Genomic DNA, 25,141 nt, shown 5'->3' on the forward strand with positions numbered 1-25,141 from the left:
GTTTTAAGTGTACATTTGACATTCGTTTAATCAAAAATGGATTTCATACGAGAGTCATTCCTTGATGATTTTGCTGGCCAGCGCCACCAAAATCTGCTCCTTGGTCTCATAAATTCGGCATAATTTGGTAGGTGATCTCAGTGCACATAATCGGCCGCACTTCCGTTCCCAGGAGACAGTCATTAATTTCCACGAATTCTTCATCGTCAGCGAACCAATGTGCTCTGATGGAACGGGAATCGACTGACTACGCCACCCCTGTTAACGGAGTCCCAGAGTGATGGTTCCGTGGTCGTATTACGCTCGATTCGCAATGAGCCTGCAACTTGGAGAGATTTGCTGCTGGGGGAACGTCCGGTACCGTTTTTATCATGAAAAGCCGAAGTCGAAATCGATCAGAGCTATCGGAAACGAAAATCCAGGCAAAAATGATGGCAAACATAAATCTGCAGTAAACATAAACAACAACGGTGAAACGTCATTGAGTGTATGCGTTTAAGTTATATTGTGATTTTATTTTACTTTAAAGCTTTCCGCCAGTTGACAGTTAATATCGTTGATATTTATACTAAAAAATATAATAACTACCAATTTGATCAATTTTTACACCAAATATTACGTCAGATCAAGTTGTACTTCCCCTAGGGCTTTCCGCATTGCGTTTGAAATTTGTATGGAAATTAGTTTGCGAAAACGTACTTTTTTGAATTTTCATTCCTAGGGACCACAGGCTTGAACCGTGCCACTAATCACGTTAAAGTATAGTTCATGAAGTACCTAACAACTTTGCCAAAGGATGTACGGTGCTAGAATGTCTCTAAAAAAAGTTATAGCCGTTCAAAGATTGTTGTTTCGAATTAAATACCAAAAATCACTTTTCCTGCCAACACTGCCGGTGTAACATGGGAAGTCAGATTCCAAACTGAAATAATTTCGGAGTTTCACATCTTTTCCATTTGGTATGTTCAGATGAATTATTTAAAAACAATAGTTTTATCTCATATGCGTACATGGAGAGGATGGGGGGGGGGGAGTTTACCCGCCCCCTCGCCCTTTCACTCATAAATATCAATGGAAGTACTCAATCAAATTTCTAATTTCAGAGTTTCTTATCTTATCGTGTTGTTACTTTCAGATGAATTATTTAAAAACAATTGCTCAATCTTAAGTGCCCCAGCAGGCCTGGGTTCAATCCCAGTCGGGCTGCCGGGTTGTTCTGAGACATAACATCTCTGATCACGCCTTCTTTCGGAAGGCAAGTAAAGCCATTTGTCCACGGTTTATGAGTTGATTTGTCGATAGGTAGGGTCCAGGTGTGGGAGCTGCCTTCCTGGCACGTCGGTAGCATTGGTGCACGGAAAACAAATCCAAGGAAAAAAAATTTCCCAATCTCTAAACCGTAGGGCGGGGGTTCTAACTTTACCCTTGCCCCCAGATGTGTTATTCAAAAATGCTCATTCTAATATGCGTAGGAGGAGAGCTATTGTATCGCGTCTACCCTTCACTTATATCAAAGAAAGTCTAACTATAGACTGAAATAACTTCGGATATTCCCATCTTCCCGAGTTATAATGTTCGGATGGGTTATTGAAAAACATTTGCGTAAAAGCGTAGTTTAGAAGGGAACTGCATTTCCTTCAACTGCTATATTATAAATTAACAAAAAACAAGTTTCGTATCAGATACATAGTTTACTACTCAGTGTTCACTCGGCTGTCGACAAAAGCAGACCACTCTCGATGTGTGCTACGCGATCGTCTGTTTTCTCGGCAGCAACCATTGTGTGGTCCTCCTCATTGTTCTTCATCAGCAGTTCTTTCGGTCGATGCGTCGTCGACTTTGGAAAGCAACCGTTTCGTGATGAGTGTGTGAGTGCTGACCACGTTTTGCGTCCATTGCTGCAATGGACGCGCTCTGACCCTCATTGGCGTACAACAATTTGCCATACAATGAAACTACTGGAAGCGGCTCCAGTTCTGATGGAGGAGGCTTTTTGGATAGCGGAAGATAAAGTGTTTATTGTGTTGTACCTTTTGACTATATTGTTAAGATGTATTGTATAGTGACCAAGAATCCTCGGCTCTGTAAAGTTAATTCGGTTGAGCCTTATCAAATAAATTAATAAACAAAACAAAACATAGTTTACTGCACGCTGACGTCACGAAGGAACACGATGAACCTACATTAATCAGTTTGACATTCAGTGGTGGTTTGTTTACCTTTTATTCAAGTTAATTTAAGCTTTTGGATAAAGAATTACTCAAAGATCTTATCCATCCAACTATGTTCTTTAAAAAACTCATGTTGTTTTAGATTTTAATTTTTTTATAAATCCATGTAAACAAACCACCTCCAGAGGTGAGGTTATCCTGACGGTGCAGCTCCCTATAGTAGGTACAGTCGAATTTCGCTCGTTGGGCAATCTTTAAGTAGGCTACGTTTTAGTTGGACTGTAGCCCACCTTAATCAAAGTCAAACTTATTTATTTTTTTATTTTACTGCGTCCATTGGTTCAACTCCTCGCAACAAAAAAAAAAACTTCATTTCTGACAATGCTGATTCCTTTTCGAAGGGATCATGGATGAATAATTTGGATAGTTTCTAAAACGATTTTGATTATAATAAACAATCGGTGTATTCCTCAACAAATTTTATGCTTTGTCAGCTCAGCCAAACTAACCAAAGTCTTTTAATTAGGCGGTTTTTCAGTTGGTGAATTTTCATTTAAGTTTAACAGATGGAACCTAAATAAGCATGCTATTTTACCAGAATTATTTCTGACAGAACGGGAATCAATTTTGACAAACACCTCCTTGAAAATCGGATGATCAACAACAGAAAGATCATCGAACATTATAATAATTCATTTTCGATGTGCCAAATGGAACTATGCTATGGGCTCAAAGAGCTAAAATTATCTGCACATTAGAGATTTATTTTTCAAAATGGATAAGAAAAAGAGACTCAATTTGAAGTTTTTGCGATCTGATTTCGATGTACCATATATTGGACCAATGAAACCAATTTTACGTCAAAACGTGATTCCGTCTGTGAAGGAAGTTCTCCAAGTTGCTTTTTACTTGCAACTTGTGGAGAAACTATCAAAAGGTCAGTGTATTTCAAGAGTTAATAAGATAAGAAATTCCGACGTTATATCAGTTTGCATCTTTACTTCGATTGATATGAGTGATGGGAGCCAACTTTGCATATGTGATAGATCGATTGTTTTTGAATAATTTAATAATTCATCTGAAAATACAAAGTCGATGAGATGAGATACTCCGAAATTATTATCTGACCGGCAGTGTTGGCAGGAAAAGTGATTTTTGGCATTTTTTTTAGATACATTCTGGCTCCGTACTTGCTTCAGCAAAGTTGTAAGGTACTTTCTGGACTATATTTGAACATGATTAGGTGCATGGTTCAAGCAAAATTGTGGTCCTTAGAGATGCAAATGCAAAAACCTAGGTTTTCCCATACAAATTTCAAACGCAATGCGGAAAGCTGGGTTATAACCAATCGTCACCAAATTTTGCACAGTTGTTTGGAACCCCAAAAGGAACCAAAAAAAGGTTGTTCTCGCTTCATGAGGTCAAGAATGTTTTTTTTTTCATATAACGGTAACCCACCCTAATGTAGGGTCTAGATAGGTGTCACATCCCTAGAGAGAGCTAATGTCCTATCCCTTGCACAATGGGTGTCCTATTGATCAGTTCACGAAGATTTGCCGCACTCTTCTCTCATCCGTAAGTTTTGACAGTTTTGGGTGGTTTGTTTTGGCTCCCATTCGTTGCTATCTCTTTTACTCAGAAGCAAAATGATAAGGAGCAAAAAGTGAGGTTAGGGACCGTGCACTGATCTATTTCTCGACTATAGGAAACGGAAGAGAGAGCAGGAGAAGAGAGGAGGTAGAAGAAGGAGACGGGGAGTAAGACCTAGTTAGTTAGTCAGACGAAACGTAGAACTTTGGCTGACAAAAGACTTGGTGTAATAAAGTGGTTTTATTAGAATTGGAATTAATACTCGTGTTGAATTTGATTTATTGTGAAAATTTTGGCATTGTGAATAATAACTGTGAATATAACGGATAAGTGCTCGTAGTAGTTGCTATGGGAGGTAGTAACCTTTTTGTCCACGGGTGTGGATAAGGAATGAGTATATAGTGGTTGCTATATGAGTTGGTGAGATATGTTGAGGGTCTGTTGATGTGTCTAATATTTGATGCCGCGCATGAGATACTTGTCACATTTATTGGTCCTGGAATGATTAGTACAGTGATAAATAAAGCAATATGCAAAGACTGACGAATTCCTCGTTGAATGATTAGCAAAGTGGTTATTTTTACTATTGGAAGAATTTGTCTCCATAATTTCGTTTATAATAAGTTATTTATTGCAATTTTATGCAAACTAATTTAATACAGATAGATGATAGCCTACCAGTTCAACAGTTTCGATGTGATGATATTGAAACACATCGTTTGTGCAATGAATGGATCTGGAAGCAATGTTACTTCGAAGCTTATGATTTTGATGGTCAAAGAAAAAAGCGAGCCAAACTTTTACATTTGGGTGGCCCTCAACTGCAACGCGTTTTCCAGAATCTTCCGGCTCGTGAAAACTTTCCACTGGTTTCGGTGGAAAAGCAATGGTATGATGTGGCAATCAATGCACTTGATGGGTTTTTTTTTTAACTTGTCGGCAGGATTGCCTTGAACGACACAAGTTAAGGCAAATGAAGCAAAAGGACGGGGAAAGATTTCTGATTTCATACTACGATTACGGCAACAGGTCTCAGATTGCGGGTTTGAAAAATATTTGAACGAGGTTAAAGATGTTTTAACAGAAATTTTCATAACGGATTCAATAGTCGAGGGTTACACGTCCATGGAACTACGTCGTCGGATCCTACAACAGGACCGTTTACTCACAGAGATAGAGTCTTTTGGTGTAGTATTGGAGAGTGTTGAAGTTCAAGTAAAAGATTTGAACGGAAAGCCAAAAGAGAACTCAGTCGGACAGCAGACGTATAAAATCCCCGAAGCATCTGTCAGACACGTAGTTTCAGACCACAAGCAATGCATTATGATTCGAAAATGTTTAACAAATCAGCCTATCCAAAGATCTACCGGTGTTATAACTGTTATAACTGAAAAACGCTCAACCGCCCACACTACGGCTAGCACTTTCAGAGAGTTTGCCGTGTTCCAATTCAATCAGCGGTTTCAAGCGGTTGCAAGTCGGAACCAACAGAAACGGAAATTCAAAGGATTGCTGCGGTCGAAAAGCAGGAACCGGATTCCAAGGCTATGGAGAACGTAAGTGATGATTCGGAAAATTAATTAATACATGGATCTATTTGATAATACGACATGATATGGTTCCAATTATTGCTTTTGTTGATTTTATTGAAATGTATTTCGAATGTAATTTGAAACAGTTTGTTAACTTACTTAATAAATGAATTTGGATCAAAAGCAGTTATTTGATTTGTTTAACGAAACCACCCAATAGCTTTGAACATAGTTTAGATGTAACTTGCAAAGAAGGTATATTTGTGCAATTGCAAAAATGGACAACTATCGATTTTGTATTGAAAATAGATAAGTTTACTGGTTTAATAATTAAACATCAAACTATCACAGGTCAAGCTCGGGCAGCATATCAACGTAGTGTCATCCAGGAATACGCTCAACGACGAAGGAATTATTGCGGCGAAAGTGGCAGGAATGGACTGCGAGTTTTTAATCGACTCGGGTGCTCAGGTCAACACTTTCACTGAACCACTATTTCGATTACTGTTGAGTGATGCTAATTACGCCGAGGCGGTATACAATTTGCAAGAACGAGCGGACAGATCCCTCAAAGCTTATGCCACGAAGGGAGAAATTCTTGTGATGGCTACATTCGAAGCCAATCTGTTCATCTCGGAAGACAGGCCAGTGTTAATGGAGAAATTTTATGTGGTGAATGAGCGACGTTCCCTGTTAAGCAGACCAACAGCAACCCGATATAGCGTCTTAATGCTTGGGTTGAAGGTTCCGGTAACATCTTCCTGTGAGATTTTTGATTCGAAGTTCCAGCCGATAGAAATTTCGTTTGTTAATGGAAACGTACCATTCCCCAAATTCAACCTTCCGCCAGTGAAGATTAACTATAACAAGGACGTTGCTCCTTGCCGGAACATCTTCACAAATATTCCTTTGGCCATTAAACCACTGGTCCGGCAGCGACTCGATCAGTTAATTTCGGCGGAGATTATCGAGCCTGTTTCCAATAATATGGATCGGTCTTTCTGCTCATCCATGCTTGTCATTCTGAAGGGTAAAGATGATTTCAGGCTGGTGATCGATCTCAGAGGACCAAACCAATACATCTATAGGACTCCTTTCGTAATGCCCACGCTAGAAATGATCCTCGCTGAACTAGATGGTTCTCGCTGGTTTTCGACAATAGATTTGTCGAATGCCTTCTACCACATCGAGCTGGATGATGAATCGCGTCACCTGACGAATTTCTACACAGAATTCGGAGTTTTCCGATGTGTCAGACTCCCATTTGATTTATCCAATGCCCCGGACACATTCCAGGAAATGTTGGAAAACAATATTCTGAGTGGGTGTAAGGGTGTCAAGAATTACTTGGACGACATTTTGGTCCATGGGAAGTCCAAGGAGGTACACGATGCTAACCTTGCGGTTGTTCTAACTCGTCTTCGTAACCACAATGTTCAGCTCAACAAATCGAAATGCGTTTTCAGCAGCCAGTCAGTGAAGTTTCTTGGCTTCATACTAACTGCGGAAGGTTGGATGGTTGAAGCTGACAAGATCGACGCGATAAAGAAGTTCAGAAGACCAGCCAGCTGCTCAGAAGTTAAAAGCTTCTTAGGTCTGGTAACTTTTACAGATAAGTTTATTGTGAATCGAGCGGATAAAACGGAGCGCCTCCGTACCCTAGTCAATTCGGACAAATTTTACTGGACTGACGAAGAAGAGCACGAATTCAACTTCCTACGGAATGACGCGTTGAAGACGATAAGGAAACTGGGATATTACAGTACTACGGACATGGTCGAGTTATTTGTAGATGCATCCCCAGCAGGTTTGGGTGCAGTGGTGGTACAATACAACGCCAATGGTAATCCTAGAATTATTGCTTGCGCGTCAAAATCGTTGACGGCCACCGAGAAACGATACCCACAAACTCAAAAGGAAGCGCTAGCCGTAGTGTGGGCGGTTGAGCGTTTTTCGTACTATCTTCTAGGTCGCTCATTCGTCATTCGCACCGACTCAGAAGCTAACGAATTCATCTTCAGTATAAATCATCGCCTCGGTAAAAGGGCCGTAACTCGGGCGGAATCATGGGCCTTAAGGCTCCAGCGTTATGATTTCCAGATCAAGACAGTACCTGGAGCACGAAACGTGGCCGACGCGTTGTCAAGGCTGATTGACGAGACTCAAAGTGCATTTCCATTTGAGGAGGAGGATTCGAATAACTTTCTATATGCATTGGATTCCGGGTGCATGGAGATTACGTGGGACGAAATCGAGAAAGCAACTGAAGATGACAGCGAACTAATGAGAGTAAAGCTAGCAGTAGAGACCAACGAGTGGACCGAAGCACTGCGTAAATTTGAAGCTCAAAAGAATAATCTACGCGTGCTGGGATGCCTTGTATTTAAAGGTGATAGAGTGATCTTACCCAGGCTACTCCGGATGAAAGCAATGACATCGGCACATGGAGGGCATGTAGGAGAAGCGGCAATGAAACGGATCATGCGTGGATTCTTCTGGTGGCCTGGGATGTCGACGGACGTAGTTCAATTTGTGAAATGCTGTGAAACGTGTGCTGTTCTAGCTCGCAAAAAACCTCCCTTACCGCTGTCTAGCAGAGTGTTACCCGAAGGGCCGTGGGAGATTATCCAAATTGATTTCCTATCTATACCAGGTGCCGGAGCGGGCACATTCTTAGTGGTCGTTGACACGTATTCGCGATATCTATCAATGATAGAAATGATTCACTCGACGACACTTGCCACGAGCAGACGTGAAGTTTTTAAGATGGGCAGAACGAAGGATATTGGAGGTCACCACAGACGTCACGACCACATCTCTACTGAGTGTGCCGTGGATGTAAAATTACTGGTCTTTTTGAGTCGTGTCTTCATCTACGAAGTTCAAAGAAACCACCGCCCTGGGAGAAGAATCGAATTCGTGTGGTAGAAGAGGAGACAACAGTATCTGGACTCTCGGCGCAAAAAGATACTGACAAAACTTACTACACGTTCTATTCGAGAAATAACACCAATGTTATTAAGTGTGATGTTGGCGGAGTCGATTTGGATCTTCTCGTTGATTCTGGATCTGATGCCAATCTAATTCCAGATTCAGTGTGGGAAAGGTTAACCACCAAGGGAAGCTCTTGAATCCTTAAAGGCTACGGAAGTGATTCACCGTTGCCCATCATAGGAACATTTGTAGCAGATGTTACTGTTGGAAATAGTTCAGTTGAAGCAGAGTTTTATGTTGTAAAAGGAGGGTGGCGATATTTACTCGGTAATAGCACTTCTTAAGAGTTGGGTCTTGTAACCGTTCTGTTACAAAGGTTCAATACAATATTTTAAATATGCACCATGTGATCGAGCATTCAAATAAATTTGTGTAACACTTGCGGTGAAACCCACTGGGCAGACGATACGGCCATGCTTAACGGCCGACTGCTGAATAAGGCGCGCATGGCCGCGGTAAAATGGTGACACGGAGTCACGGGTGATGAGCTGAAGGGTTCTGCGATGCTTAGAGAACGGCCATCGTTGACTTGATCTCAGGCGAGCGTGCAGACCAGAAGTGTCTGTGGAATACATTTTAACAGAATACAGTGCGAGTAGTGAATCAAGGTGAAGTGGAAATCACCAATTCAGCTGATTCAGGACCTTTCTTTTCAACCAATCAAATGGTTTTCTGGTTGGCGAGTCAAAGACCGCCATTGCACGCTACGGTCTAGGTGACATTTAGTTACCTTGACCTAACCGTAAAGGACATCGTCCTCGGGCTGAAGGCCCTAAACACCAAGGAGAATTTCCCTTCGTCAGAAGGAAGCGCCTGTGCATCGGAGCCATCTCCACAAACCGCTATACCAGCCCCGGTAAAACCAACCCGCCATCGCACTATAGCCGACGTTCGGTCAGCCTCGCTTCGTCCGCCATTGTCGAAATTGTACCGGAATTTCACCGAGCGGTGGTACCGCCATCTTGCCGACAAGATCGGCCTTTAAGGATCTTTCCGGAACCACAGCGAGCGCTCGCTGGTCTGCAGTCGTCGTAGTCGCCATCGTCATCAAGGGTATGTGCCAAGAAAATCGAACACAACACCACACAATCCACACTATCGGTAATTGGAGAAATACAGTGTTTAAATTGATCCGCGTTGTGTTTCAGTTTAATTGAAAGCTTGAGTAGTGCGCCGACTCTGAGACACAGTTCAAGGAGTCTCGTGCTGCTGAGTTGTTGTCGGGCAGAACATTAGTTTCAGTCTTCTCAAGGTTGGATTGGATGTATATTGGGTTACAAACAAAACTAAACTATTCTCTAAGATTATGAAGCCGGTATTTCAACCCATTCGGCGAATTCCCATACCGCTTGAAGAGGCAGTTAACCGGAAATTGGAGCAGCTACTGATCAAGGATATTATCGAGGTGAAACAAGGACCAGCATCTTGGGTATCACCACTTGTAGTCGTCGGAAAAACCAATGGTGCACCTAGAATCTGCCTGGATCTGCGCCGTGTTAATGAAGTGAGAGACACCCGATGCCGGTCGTATACGAATATTTAGCAAGGCTAGGCAAGAGAAAATACTGTAGTAAGCTGGACATCAAGGAAGCCTTTTTACAGGTCGAGCTAGCACAGGAGTCACAGGATGTAACTGTGTTCATTACTAACAAAGGGTTATTCCGTTTCAAACGGCTTCCATTTGGCCTTGTCACCACACCCGAGTTATTTCAAAAGGTCATGGATCAAATTTTGGCAGGTTGCGAAGGAAGGTATTGGTACCTATACGATGTTATCGTTGAAGGCAACCCACGCGAGGAACATGATGAGCGGTTGAAAGAGGTTCTGAAACGTTTTGATGAGCGCAAAGTCGAACTGAATTGGGATAAATGCGTATTTCGGGTTACAGAAATACTATTCTTGGGTCACAAAATAACCTCCGATGGAATTGCTCCGGCAGATTACTAAGTAGATGCCATCCGATCATTTCGAAGCAGAAGTCCGAAGCTTCTTAGGTTTAGCCAATTATATTAATAAATTTATACCAGACTTGGCTACTCTGGATGAGCCACTCCGTACGTTAACCAAGAAAAATTTGAATGGTCTACACGACATCAAAATTCCTTTGACAGTATTGAGGCGGCGTTGACTGATATTCTAAGGTTGAGGTTTTTTAATAAACATCACAGAACGACGATAATGGCAGATGCTAGTCCCACGGGTCTAGGGGCATTATTGATACAGACTGATTCAGCAGGACACAGTCGAGTTGTTACTTGTGCGTCAAAAGCTCTTACTGACACTGAGAAACGCTACTGTCAAACAGAGAAAGAAGCCCTAGCGATCGTTTGGAGCGTATAGCGATTTCAAGTAAGGGAGAACAGCCCATAATGCACCCCTGGGGTAAAATGCCCACTTATAGAAAAACAGCGATAACTTTTCCTCAGATGCATTTTCCGGGTAACGGATTGTGTTTGTTTTCAACTAGAGGTTTCACAGTTGATTCTTGATCATAAAATCATATTTTGACCTACTGATTCCCTTAGAAAATAGCATTTTGTGCAAAATATGATACAGTTGTTAAAATCGTCGACTTCAAATTAAGCTTTTAACAGCATATATCGCAAAAAATTGAACTAATTCACTTTTCGTATATTTTTTAGATGTTTTACTTAATGCATCACAGCTTAACACTCTTGCGACCTTATTTCTGATGTAACATAAAGGAATAATCATCAGGCGTCAGATCACCATGAATCAGGCGTTTTGCCCCGCTATCAGATTGGAACCAATTTATAAAATACCTTGAAAATCATGAAAATGCATCGTTCTATAGTTCGAAATCACTTGATCTTCGTAGAAAACATGGTAATGAACCAAACACCATTACTTTCTTCTTGATTTTAGCTTCCATACGCCAGCAATTGACGATTTTGCTTAAACGGTGCGTTTTGCACCATCCTACCCTATACTTATACGGCAGGCAATTTGATATTCTGACAGATTGTAAGGCTTTAACCTATCTATTTACTGTAAGATCACGCCCATGTTCCAGAATAGAGCGATGGGTTCTTCGACTCCAAACTTTCGATTATTTAGTGACTCATATGTCCGGAGAGAAAAATTTGGCAGATGTACTTGCAAGGTTGAGTACATTAACACCAGTGCCATTCGATCCAAGAGAAGAACTTTTTATTAAACAAGTTGTTTTGTCGGCTGCAACATCCGCTGCCCTTCGTTGGGAGGATATTGTTGAAGCGACTAAGGAAGATCTGGAACTGCAAGAAGTATTAGAAGGTATCGATAACGGAAGTGTTCACCAATTGGCACTATCTTTCCGTGTAATTGCCATTTGGGGATATACTACTATGCACGAATAGAATTGTCATACCTAATTCGTTGCGTGACCCCACTACCCTAGTCAGGATCGCTCATGAAGGACATTTGGGAATGCGTACCATGAAGTCCCACCTTCAAGCCGCGGTGTGGTGGTCAAAAATAGATATTGCGGTGGAGGCATTTGTGAAGAAGTGTCGAGGATGTCTTCTGGTTTCAACTGCCGACCCATCGCAGCCCATGGTCAGGAACGAGATACCAAATGGTCCTTGGGAAGATATCGCGATAGACTATCTTGGGCCGCTACCCAATGGAGAAACATTACTGGTTGTCGTAGACTACTATAGTCGATATGTTAAGGTCTGTGAAATGCAACAAACCACAGCAAAACATACAATCGAAGAGCTAAGTAAAATCTTCAGTAGTTTTGGTGTACCTGTTACCATACGAGCTGACAACGGCCCACAGTTCAACGGAAGTTGTGAAGAGTTCAAAAACTTCTGCGATGAGTTTGGCATTCGATTAGTCAACACTATTCCCTATTGGCCTCAACAAAATGGGGAGGTTGAAAGACAAAACCGTTCCATACTAAAACGGACGAGAACTGCACAGGAGCTTGGCTAGAACTGGAGGCATGTTCTATGTCAATATATGCTATCCTATCACGCTACACCGCATTCAACAACAGGTCGATCGCCATCGGAATTAAAGTTTGGTCGAAAAATTCGCTCAAAGCTGCCACAAAATCCGGTCAGCTCTCATATGGATGAAGACGTGCGAGATAACAATAAATTGCTGAAGGAAAAAGGAAGTATAGCAGCCGATGCGAGGCACTGGGCACGTACCAGCGAGATTGGGGTAGGAGATCGAGTCTTAATGAAGCGTATGCGTAAGCAGAATAAACTGAGTTGGGAAAGAATATCGACGGAATGTTGCTGACCCTAAGCAGATTGAAACTGAAGACAATCAAAATTCAGCGTAGGATGAACACATGGGTGCAGAATCGCTGTATTTTAAGGAAGTGCATCGCCAACGTGTTTCAGTTGATTCAGCGTCATCAAAAGAACAGCTAAAGTTCAGAACGTGTACGAGCAGAACCTATTAAGTTTTTGGACTATATCCCGCACTAACACTGAGTATTTCAAATAAAACTAAGGAGGGGTTGTAGGGTCTAGATAGGTGTCACACCTGGGGGGGACGTGCTGTCAAATCAGCCTACTGATCATTCTTGTATGAAACTGGCTCCAAACGTAAACAATCGCTGTAGGTTTCTTATGGCTTGTTTACGTTTGGAACCAGTTATGCGAGGCATGCGACGTAGGCGACGATTGTTCGTATTTGACAGCCACCTCCCCCCCTTGTGTCACACACCTAGAGAGAGCTTATGTCCTATCCCTTGCACAATGGGTGTCCTATTCCTCGACTAGTAAAGGGAAGAGAGAGAAGTAGAAGAGAGGAGGTAGAAGAAGGAGACGGGGAGTAAGACCTAGTTAGTTAGTCGGACGAAACGTAGAACTTTGGGCTGAGAAAAGACTTGGTGTAATAAAGTGGTTTTATTAGAATTGGAATTAATACTCGTGTTTCCTTCCGAACTGTCCCTCACAAACCGCTTCCAGTAATCAACGAGCAGTTAGATGAACAAATCACGAAACTCTGGCAATTCTGGAGAGCTATGGTCAGTTTACAAGAACGAATGTACTCTACAGAAAAACAGCAAGCCGAAGATCATTCCATGTCGACGCATCATCATGACGACTCTGGCCGTTTCATTCTTGTCCAAGTAACATTGCAACTTTTATCGAGGTTTTAAAGCATTCTACAAGCAGAGCTGGTAAATATCACGGCCGTCATGTGACAATGAGAAAACAGGCCCTCTCACTATCACGAGACGAAACTACCTATCATTTGCTTTCTTGTCATTTTCCAATGATCAAACACTCATGAGAATAATTTATATGCGGTTTGACATCACCATTTCTAACTGATTTAGATGAATTTAAGCAAACAACCGTATGTAATCGGTAGAGTGAATATATTCTTAATATTTCCTCGGTAAAAGTAGCTTTAATAGCAATAAATGAGCTGTCATGACAAAATATTCAATGATATTTTGAAGAAAATCTCTATCATCGTTTTCTCATTCGATGATGGTGACAGAAGTATCTCTGTAAATATCGCGTGAGATCTTTCATTGAAAATGACATTTACCAGCCCTGTCTACAAGTCTAAATCGTGGTCCACAGAACCCTCTTAAGCCCACCAGTTTTTACCTTCGCGCTCTACCATTAAACAATATTGACACCGAACTGGAGGAATCTCGCAATCATGGCTAATTTGTATTGCAAATTTTTGCCGAAACGCGAATTGCAAGAACCTTGCAGAAAGTTTACAAGTGAAATCCTAGCTATCGTGGTGCGTTACTGGTATAAGATATACCACATCGAACTATTGCCCTAGGATCTTCTTATTGACGGTTATGAGCCTCGGTTTTGAGATAGGAAACAAGAAGACGTTTGGACCAGGGTTCTGCTGCGGAATCATCAAATGAATTCCTTTCATATTCTCCTGAGAATTGAATTGCTTTGAAAATATTCTCAAAATGTTAATCAAAACTCTCTTCCGGAATACTCCTGAGTCTATTTATTTTGAAATTATTCTTAAATAATGTTTATAATTCTTTTTGAATTCTTGTAAAAAACTGTTTTGTAATTATACTTAAAATTCACAGAATTACCTAGGAATCCTGCTTGAAGTTCTCTTCATAAGTCGCACACTGGACCAAAATGCTTAATAACTTCGAAAATGTGCACTTGCCCTTTTATATAAAAAAAGATCATTGAATTCATTCGTTCAAGTGGGATTTTATTAAACAGATCTTTATACAGAGCTTGAACAAAATATAATATGACTTGGTAATGGTAGTGGTCTATAGTCTAATGTAAAAGTTGGATGTTGTCTATAATTTACTTTTATAGATAAAAAGCAATCCTCAGCAACACGATACATTTCAGAAGCAAGCCTCCAAACTTTGATCTGCGGCAGATCTCCGTTCCTCCCTCCCTCGCTATTAACCTACAACAAACAGCTCATACGGATATGATCCAAATTTATATCGAAAAGGCAGCCGAAATGTGTAACAATCAGCGGAAACAAGTGAAACACATAACCTCGCAAACTTTCTCGCGCATTCGTTCCCATTCGAGTTTTCGATGATTCTGCCTGTGCGCTGGTCTGCCTTGGCTTGGCCCCACGGGCGGAATGCGTCAAAAGCCAGTCGAAAACTATCAGTGAAGAATTAGTTCAACTTTTACCGCCGCCAAACTTCCTCAAAAGATAAACAACAAGTTCACATGTGGTGCGCGGGTCGTCTTCGCAGTCTTCGCACCGGGGAGCCATCATGGTCAGTGTTGCCACATATAGAGAGTTTTCTGGAGTGGTAAAGATTTTTAAACAATTTTCGATACAAATACACAGATTTAAACAGATTTTTGAAGCTGAAAATGCAGACGAAAAATGTGGCATCACTGATCATGACAGGTCTCCTCTTGAAAGCCAATGCCTGCTGATCCGCTCTCACGTGTGGAAGCGTGTGGAACGATGTGGAGGTGATTTACACTTTTTGGATGCTCCTCGTTTCGCTGTTGTGTTTTATGGGTTTTAACAGTTTTTTTTATTATTATTTGAAGTTTTTCGAGGGACTGTCCATAGCATTTGGACTAACTAGCAGCTTTTAATTGATTCATAAAATACGAAGCGTCTTTGGTCTTTGGTTTTTGGAAGGAAGATAAGTTGCCGCGCATAGAGATAGCGAAATAAACCTACTTTCTCGGGATGTTTTCCGGAGCGTGCAAACCGATGAAGTTGATAGAGGTGCAACGTAAGGTTAGGATTGTAAATCACAGGAAAAAGAGTCTCCTACCGTTACTATTTGGCCATCGCTACTAATTGTAATGATGTTTGGAACGTTTTGGAATACGATCTTCTGCCACCGTTCGGCTTAGAAAAGTTGTTTTGAAATAGACTGTTTGAAACACCGTTTCCAAGTGCTTCGAAGAAATTACAGAATCGGAACTAGAAACGTGACACCGGTAGTAAAACCGTCACAAAATCAACATACGGGTAGATTGTAAAATAATTTGCATGCCACTCACGCGATGGCTAAAATGCTAATTCCAAAAAGGGCTTCGGCACATTTGACGTTTGTAAACGCATTTGAATTTCATTCATAAATATGCACATCGGTGGCGATGCCTACTTTGCCACTTTTAAAAGAACGAAGGTGCGATGCCTTCCAAGTGCAGGTGTGGCAGTTTAGAAATCGCAGCTTAGCAAATCATAGCAAACCGTTTGGTAGCGACGCGGGCCGGTCTGCCCCTGTCTGTCCCATGACTAGACTAATGCAACTCCGTTGAATTGAAGTGGTGTTCGGTTTCAAAGTCACTGCCGTGTGCTAGTCGTCGACGTCGTCGTTGGCGTTTCAACTATAACGATGGATTATTGCTATACGCGTCGCTTTATGTATTTACTTGAACGAAACAGGTGTGACTTCGGCATAAACTTGAAAATGCAAGAATGTGCACAAGAAACACAAATTATGAAATGACCACCTTATGGTTTCATTGAGTTAACAATACATTTTATTCGACAAGCAACGGTTGCGGAAGGAAGTTTTTCCGTACCCAAATGGATTTTGGAGGCTGAGAATCTGCAAATCAATGGACTACTTTGATGAGATCTACTGTTCAAGGAGAACCAAAGGGGCCTCCATAAAATCAAGCAGGCCTTTGTAGCTCTTTTTAGTGGTAGCTAATTTTATGAGTTCCGTAAAAACTTGCACGCAACAATTGGACAGCTGAAGACCGCGAAAGTGGCCGGTTTGTTGATTGCATAGTTAGCCAAATTGAAAAATAATCAATTCGTCAAAAAAAGAAGTCTGAGGGCACCGCGCGCGGCCTTATGAAATCGCTTCTTCCACCATCATATCCCCTTTTATCTGCTTTCTTGTGCTTTGTGATCCGGGATGATAAATACCGTCATCGCGCGTTGCTGAAGGTGTGGAACTGATTCATCGTAAATTACTTGTGTTATATTTTCACTTTCACATCCTCCACGGGTTTTTCTTAAGGTGAAGATGATTCAGCTTCAGTTTACCATGAGTAAAGTGCATTTTTTGGCTAGATAAGTAGACGTTGTTTGCACAGTCATCATTTTCTCGTCGGCTAAGGTGCTTTTTGTTGGGTGCTCCCTAATTGGCAGACTTCCTATCGAAAAAAAAGTTGAGGGTTGTGTCCAAAGCACAACCGCATTGTTGAAGTAGAACTACGATATTATTTTGCTGTTCCATTCAATAATATATAAATGACAAAATAAATGGTTATGAAACTTTTAATATTTTTCACCGATGTCCCTTGGAACTTTCATTAGAATTCACTTGAAATTATCTGTCTGATTCCCTCAGAATTCAATACTCTTGGAATTTCTTTGAAGTTCTCATAAGAACTCTCTTTACATTCTTCTTGGAATTGATTTAGAATATTCATTAGAAATTAACTTTTAATCCTCTTTACTAAAGTCATGTAATTTCACACAGAACCACCTAGTGTAACTTGTGTGTGAGTGAGTAACTTTTGCTCATTCGCAAGGATACATTTCTAAAAGCGTTGGTCACTCAGCGCATGAGTAACCTACGTAAATGTGACTCACTCTCTGAATAAGATTCGTTTTCAGTGAATGTAGACTGCTTAAGCAAGCCTTCTGAATCAAATGTTACTAGCGCTGCATGGTGAGAGAATTCTGAACTAAGAGGCTAATCATGCGATAGGTATTGTCCATCCGAATAACTTCACTGAATAGAGAAACCTGCTTTCTGGACGTGCTGTCAATTTGATGCAAATTGCACACTGAGCTTGACTATCCAGTATCCAATTTCTAGCCAAGATGGCAAGCTAGATCCATTGAAAACGAATATTGCTCAGAGAATGAGTCTCTTTTACTGACTCGTGGGAGATTTTTTTTTAAATCGTAGGTTACTGATGCGTTGAATAACCTACGCTTTAAGAAAATTGTTCATACGAATGAGTAAAAGTGACTCACAACTGAGTAAAAGTTATTCACTCTCTGAGTTAGTTTCATTTTCAGTGTGCAACGCAACGAACACCCCTGTTTATCACTCGGCAGCCAAACTAGTAATAGTAAAATTATGTTTATTTCTGTTATTTATGGTTTTACGTATTCACGTTTTTCAACTAGTCTACAGAATATTGGGGTTCATTTTTGGTTGAATTGAAAAAAATAATTTGATAACCTACCAAACTATGAATAGTTTAACCTAATTTGCAAGATCGCGCATGATCTCGTGATTTGATCTCAGACAGGCGTCTCTGAACCTTTTGAGGATGAGCAAACTCCAGTGTCTGAAGAACAGCCAGGCGGTGGATCTCAGAATTTCGAGTCCGCGGGGGACTCTTGAGGATCATCCTAAGGCCGACAACATAGTGGAAGCGATTCGATGAGTTGGCAATAAGCAAAGCGCTTGCGTGAAAGCTCCCTCTATGAGCGTTCTATGGGAATCGCCCAAACCTGTCATAGTGAAAGCGATGCTATGAGGTGTGCAGCGTTCAACAAAACGACAAAGCTATTCGTGTTGTGTTTTGACGCTTGCGAACGCAAATGGACTAATTCGATTGAGACAAAATGGACACCAATATCGATTCGGAAAATCTGATTGCTCAGATCGAATGTGTCCATTTCCATTCTTGTGTAAGACCGAAACTTCTCTGGATATTTACGAAGATCTTCGTACAATCTGAAGAACTCCTCATCTTGCCTTCTATTTCGATTGATCGGGTGAACTACAAACTCTCTTTTGTTGTTCATTACGAAATTAATCGTGCTTGAGGAAGCGAAATATTCCTCATCGGATGAATCCATGCTAATTGATACAAATTTGAACAAATATTTTGCACTGCACGCGCGACTGTAATGTTTTCAAAAAAGCTTTCACTATGTCATAGGTTGCTTTGCTTGCCGCTTAATTTCGCTTTGTCAATTGCTATCGCATCGAATCGCTTCTACTATGTTGTCGGCCTATGAATCTTGTTCTGGATCCACTCATCATTCTCTGCTTGATCGTCAAGCAGTATAGTTCGGCTCTTGCTCGCTCTGACGAGTTGTTCGAAAAAGTTCGTGGTGAAGTGTTCGCGCTCTCTCTCTTTCGCGGTGTTTTTTGTGTGTGTGCGTGCCCCGATATGGGGAAGCATCGCTCGCGAAGCCCGGTGAAGGACAAGAACCCCGGTGAAGGAAGTTCGGGTGTACCTACATCCAACAGGTTTGCTGTTCTCCCCATGGATGGGAATACCCAACCAGCTGTGACGGAAAAACGCAGCAAGAAGAGGAAGAAGAATCGGGGCCAGTCCGATGGCACAATTGGTCGCGAGGATGCCTCTGCGACAAACGAAGATTTCGGTGACGCTGCCGAAATAGAAAATGCTGCTGAAAGGTGCACGGCAAGAGTGAAGCTACCTCCGCTGGTAGTGAAAAATGCCCATCTTAACGAGCTCATCGCGGATCTGGCGTCGCTGGGCGTCAAAGCCGAATTCAAGTTGGGCAGAGTCGGCACCAAGGTGGTGCTCCGTACGAAAACGGAGTATGACTTGGTCATCGCCCACCTGAGGACTTCCAAGGTGGAATTCTTCACCCATGACATTCCCGGTGAGAAACCATTCAAGGTCGTCATCAGGGGTCTACCGAACTTTGACCCGAAGTTGATCGAAGCGGAAATCAAGAACCGCTACAAGCTGGCCCCAACTGCCGTCTTCCGGATGACAAGGAGGGACGAGAACGTCAATAAATATCCGGATTGCCTTTTCCTGGTGCATTTCCAGAAGGGAACGGTGACGCTTAATGCGTTGAAGGCTATTCGCTCCATCAATTCCATCATTGTCCGATGGGAGGCATACCGTGGCGGCCGTCACGACGCCACCCAGTGTCAGCGTTGCCTGAATTTCGGGCACGGCACCCGAAACTGCTATATCAAGCCGCGCTGTGGCAAATGCGCCCAAAATCATGTCTCCTCCGAGTGCGTTGTCGACGAGTCGGACACGTGCAAATGCGCCAACTGTGGTGGAGCTCATCAAGGGTCCGACAAACAGTGCCCCAAACGCGAGGATTTCAAGCGGATCCGAAAGCAGGCGTCCACAAGAAGTCAACCAGGACGGAAGAAGGAAAACATTCCGGCATTCAGGGTGGAGGACTTTCCGCCTCTTCGTGATACGCAACACGGTCAAGCAAATCCACGGGTGCAATCCGGCCCCCGTCAAGAAACGTCTGGTGCCTCAGCTGGACAAAGCTCTCCATCCCCCCCTGGATTCTGGAGACAACCACCAGCACAAAACGCCAATCCTGATCTCTTTTCTGCGGATGAGCTGATGAAGATTTTCGTCGACATGACCGGTGCTCTTCGTCAGTGCCGCAGCAAGCCCGAACAGATCCAAGTGCTCGGTAAGTTTATTATTCAGTATGGTGTCTAAACCGATAACTGTCGTCACATGGAACGCATGCTCTGTAAGAGCAAAAAGACTCGAGCTTGCTGACTTCCTCCGCAAGCATAGTATTGACGTGGGCCTCCTAACAGAGACCCATCTTAAATCCGGTGACAGCTTTTGGTTGCCTGATCACCACATTATCCGGCTTGATCGTATTGACTCCAGGGGGGGTGGTGTTGCGATCATCATCAAGAAAGGAATCAAGTTCTGCACGCTGCCGCATATCCGCACTTATATCATCGAGGCCCTTAGTGTGGAGGTGGAATCACCAACCGGAAACGTCCGGTTCATCGCCGTATACTGCCCTCGTCAGTGTGCTGCCAGCAACGGACTAAGGATGAAATTCAAGAACGACCTCACCGCTATCACTCGCACGAGCTCACGATTCGTCATTGGGGGCGATCTAAATGCCCGCCACGAAGCATGGCGGAACTATCAGCGGAATCAGAATGGACGTCTGCTCTTCGACCACTCGCAGCATGGGCTGTATACAGTGCAATTTCCGGATGAACCGACATTCATCTCTCCGGCGGGAAACCCTTCCACGCTGGACTTCTTCCTGACGAACTTCGGGCTATCCAAGCCGGTGGCAATTAACGACTTAAGCTCCGATCACCAACCGGTGGTGGCTGAGGTCGGCATCAACATAGCTCCTGCTCCAATCCTACGAAAAGACTACCACCACGTAAACTGGGTCCAGTTTGGACGTGTGGTAGACCTGAACATCAACGAAAATCCGCCGCTTGACACCGTAGAGGACATCGACCGGGCTCTGGAAGGACTCCACCAGGCCATATCCGTGGCTGACGAGACATGCGTTCGACAAGTTCCTGTGAGGGGTAAGTTTGTTGCTATTGATTCCCACACCCAGTTACTGATTCGCTTGAGAAATGTGCGTAGACGCCAGTTTCAGAGGACTGGAGATCTGAGCAAAAAACATGAAATGGCCGATCTGAACAGGCAGATTGCTTCCAGAATGGACTCACTCCGAAATGAAAGTTTCGGGCGTGTTGTCCAGAATCTGGATGACCGCTCCCGTCCATTCTGGAAGGTAGCCAAGGTGCTGAAAACTCATCCCAAACCCATTCCTCCTCTCAGAGTCGGAAATGATGACAATCGGCTCATTACCCCACAAGAGAAAGCAAATGCGATTGGCAATCATATTGCTGCATCGCATTTGCTTGGCTCAACTATCCAAAGTCCGCTCGAAAATCAGGTGACGCAATGCGTACAAAACTTGGATGCCTCCGCTTGTGTCGTCCCTCCGGCAGAAAATATTACAGTGGAGCAGATTTGCTCAGCGCTGAAAAACACCAAGAACATGAAGGCTCCCGGGTTTGACGGTATATTCAACTTGGTATTGAAGAAGCTGAGCACGAAAGTGTACTCGCTTTTGACTGCTATCTTCAACAGATGCTTGGAACTGCACTACTTTCCAAGTATCTGGAAGATAGCAAAAATCATACCAATCCGCAAACCCGGTAAAGATCCATCACTACCTTCCAGCTATAGACCAATCAGCCTCCTTTCAGCGCTGAGCAAATTGTTCGAGAAACTAATTCTCAATCGTTTGCTCAAGTTTGTCGAGGAGAACAACATTCTCCTACCTGAACAGTTTGGGTTTAGGAAAGGGCATTCCACAAATCACCAGCTAGTTCGGGTGATGAATAACATTCGAAGTAACAAAGCTGTATCCAAGTCCACAGCCATGGCATTGCTAGACGTTGAAAAGGCGTTTGACAATGTTTGGCATGACGGACTTGTGTACAAGCTTTGTAACTTCAACTTTCCACCACATCTTGTAAAAATCACCCGTAACTACCTCCAGCAAAGGTCGTTTAAGGTATCGTTGAATGGTTGCAATTCAAACACCTTTTCCATTCCAGCAGGTGTTCCGCAAGGCAGCCTGTTGGGCCCTTTGCTATACAGCATCTACACTTCCGACATTCCTCCCTTGGGCAACGGTTGCGTGTTCTTCCTGTTCGCAGATGATACCGCTATAACCGTCAAGGGAAGGAGGCCTCGTGAAATAACAAACAAACTTCAACGATGCCTTGACGCCTTTGCTGATTATGCCAACACGTGGAAAATCAAAATCAATGCCTCCAAAACCCAATCAATAATGTTCCTCCATCGACAATCTCCCAAACTAAAACCGGCTCCCTCTTGTACTGTAATCATGGATGGCACAAGGATTGAGTGGTCCACCGAAGTAACATATCTTGGTATGTTATTTGACGAAAAGCTCCTTTTCCGCTCGCACATAGATAGGGCAGTAATTAAGTGTTCCAATCTAGTTAGGTGCTTGTATCCACTTATTTGCCGCAGATCTCGTCTCTCTAGGCTGAACAAACTGGCTGTCTACAAACAAATCATTGCGCCTGCGATCTTCTACGCAGCTCCGGTGTGGGAATCATGTGCACAAACTCACAGGAACAAAATACAGGTAGCGCAGAACAGGGTATTGAGGATGATCCTAGATCGTCCTTTCGATACCCGCATTTCCGACCTCCATCAAGAGGCTAACATCCCGAAAGTAGATTTCCAAATTAACGAAACTAGGAACAAATTTGTACAGAAATGCAATACATCAGAACATGCTTTGATAAGCAATTTGTATATAGTAGGTTAGGTGTATATAGTAGTTGTAGATTAGTTGTAGCTGGAAATAGTAGTTTTAAGTAGTCTCCTTTTTCCAATTCAAAACAAACCAATCCCACTAAGGTGGTCATACTTTAACAGGCCTGATAGGACTAGGAACAGTAAATAATAATTAAAAATTTCAAAATAATTAAAGTTGAAAAGACGCATCTGTGTCACTTGAAAATTCATACATGTAAACCAAACAAATACAAGAAATATAGATCATTCAAAGTGTTCTGGATCCTTTGGAGTTTGAGGTGATGGCACTTAGCACAGCTCTCCCATATTGGCGTTCCGTACTCAATGGCGGGGCGAATGATTTGCTTGTGGACGGCAAGCTTGTTTTTAATGGAAAAGGTGGACTTTCTGGTGATAAGTGGATCCAGTGATCTTATCAAGATGTTGCACTTGGTGGATGATTTGTCCACATGGGAACGGAACAGCAAGTTGCTATCAAGGGTGAGACCAAGGTAGATGACTTCATTTGACCATTCAATGGAAGTATTATCAAGGTGAACTTTTAAGTTACTAGGCGGGACAACCCGATGTGAATTGGAGTGTGAAAATAGTATGGTCATTTGCATTGATACAAATCTTCCAGCTTTTGAGATAGTCAGACAGAACATTCAGGCCTGATTGGAGTTTTTTCGTCAGAGCACGCTTGATGATATTTGTAACCCCTGCGAGTTGGTGGATGGTAGAGTGGCCTTTCCTAAACCCGAATTGCTCTTTGAGAAAGATGTTATTATCATTTGAAAACACCAGCAGGACTGAGTAGCAACTTTTCAAATAGTTTCGACATGGAGGACAAGAGACTGATGGGGCGATAGCTTTTGGCACTGGTAGGATCTTTGCCAGGCTTGTGGATTGGAATGACTTTGGCTAACTTCCAGCATGCAGCAATAGACTGATGCAAAATTTGACTTTTTCGCTCCACAGTGCTTAAATGGTTTCAAATCGGGTCCTGACAAGCCTCCCAAACTTACAACTCATTTGGTTAGAAACAGACTTCGCACAAGCCATTTGAAGTTTACATGTAAATTACTATGGGAAATCTCAACTTTTTGTTCATTGCCTTCTAGTCTTTTTCCATATTGAGCTGAAAATTTTCTCAGCTACAACTTTGCTGAAGATTGTTTCTATGTAAAACGAGACAGGAAAAAGTTATTAATTATTTAAGAGATTGGTAAACTTATGACATGATCAAGCAGCTGCTCTGTAGGCAACACTGTATTTTGCAGTGTGACATAGTAGCCGTGATTTTTGTGTCCTATTCAACGGCCCAGAAACACCAATGTTGCCTGCTGAGCAGTTGATTGAGCATGATCATAAGACATCAGCGCATTGACCCATTGATAACTTTCGATCCTTGCATTTAATCAAAAAGTGATCTTCAGCAAAGTTGTAGCTGGGAAAATTTCCTACAAGTATAGTTGAAAGCTTTTGAAGCAGACCGATATGGTAAATTATTAGATAGACATGAACAAAAATCTTGGTTTTACCATAGTAATTCCCATACAAACTTCAAATGGTTTGTGCGATCTCAGTTTCTCACCAAATGGGTTCAAATTTTGAGAGGTTAGTCAGGATCCGATTTGGAATCGTTTAAGTATTGTGGAGCGAAAATTTCAAATTTTGCATCACTCTAGTGCCCAAGCACCAAACACTTATTGAAAACCGCTGCAAGGTGCTCGAAGAAGTCAACACTCAAGTTTTTCAACTCGAGGTTGACCACTCCATCGACACCAGCGGCCTTCATGTTCTTGGTTGATTTAATCGCTGCTATCACCTCATCAGCCGATATCCTACTTTCATCAGAGACAACTACGGGGGGTGGCAGCGGCTCTAGACATTGCCTCCAATACTGCAGGCTCGTAGGGACTCACCATGGCTTGGCCAAGGTTATGTGAATTCACAAAGTGCCCGAGCAAAGCTGAACAACAAATTGAAATCAAAATTTGCTGTTATGATGTAACTTATTTTGAATACTCCAGTTGATCTCATTTTGGTTGACTTAACGGTTAACACAGCAAAAATGAGAGCAACATTTTACACTGTTGAAGCAAACGGAAAACTAATCCTGCTTTCAATGAAATCAATTTGATTACTGATTTTGCATTCATAATGTTTAACTGAATACGGGCCTAGAGTAAATGGTTACCATTCATGTTTCTCAAGCTGAAAGACTTAGGCTCCAATCTCACCGCGGGCAAGTCACGAAGGACCTAAAATGTGTTGTTTAACGATAAACGATAATCATTAGTTCAACGACAGATGAATTTCAATTAAATTTTAAACAAGACGTAAACAGCAAAACTTCAAGTTAAGTTGCTTTCATTTAAAACGTCTTGAC

At 42.4% G+C, this 25,141-nt stretch overlaps 3 protein-coding genes across 3 annotated transcripts in view; all 3 read right to left on the minus strand.

Moving 5' to 3' along the window:
- The window catches only part of LOC135703165 (cytochrome P450 9e2-like), a 54,342-nt gene extending 54,323 nt beyond the window's left edge, over positions 1–19 (minus strand). The window contains exon 1 of the mRNA XM_065224276.1: positions 14–19. The gene's annotated coding sequence lies outside the window, so the exon portion shown is untranslated. The remainder of the gene's footprint in view (positions 1–13) is intronic.
- The window catches only part of bdg (bedraggled), a 226,760-nt gene that overhangs the window by 191,280 nt on the left and 10,339 nt on the right, over positions 1–25,141 (minus strand). The gene's annotated exons all lie outside the window — the stretch shown is intronic.
- Positions 1–25,141, minus strand: part of LOC135703178 (G1/S-specific cyclin-D2-like) — a 306,040-nt gene that overhangs the window by 178,692 nt on the left and 102,207 nt on the right. The window lies entirely within an intron of this gene.

The sequence above is a fragment of the Ochlerotatus camptorhynchus genome, unplaced genomic scaffold (assembly GCF_037179485.1).
Source record: "Ochlerotatus camptorhynchus isolate MF236.1 unplaced genomic scaffold, CSIRO-AGI_Acam_v1.1 ptg000209l, whole genome shotgun sequence".
Lineage (NCBI taxonomy): Eukaryota > Metazoa > Arthropoda > Insecta > Diptera > Culicidae > Ochlerotatus > Ochlerotatus camptorhynchus.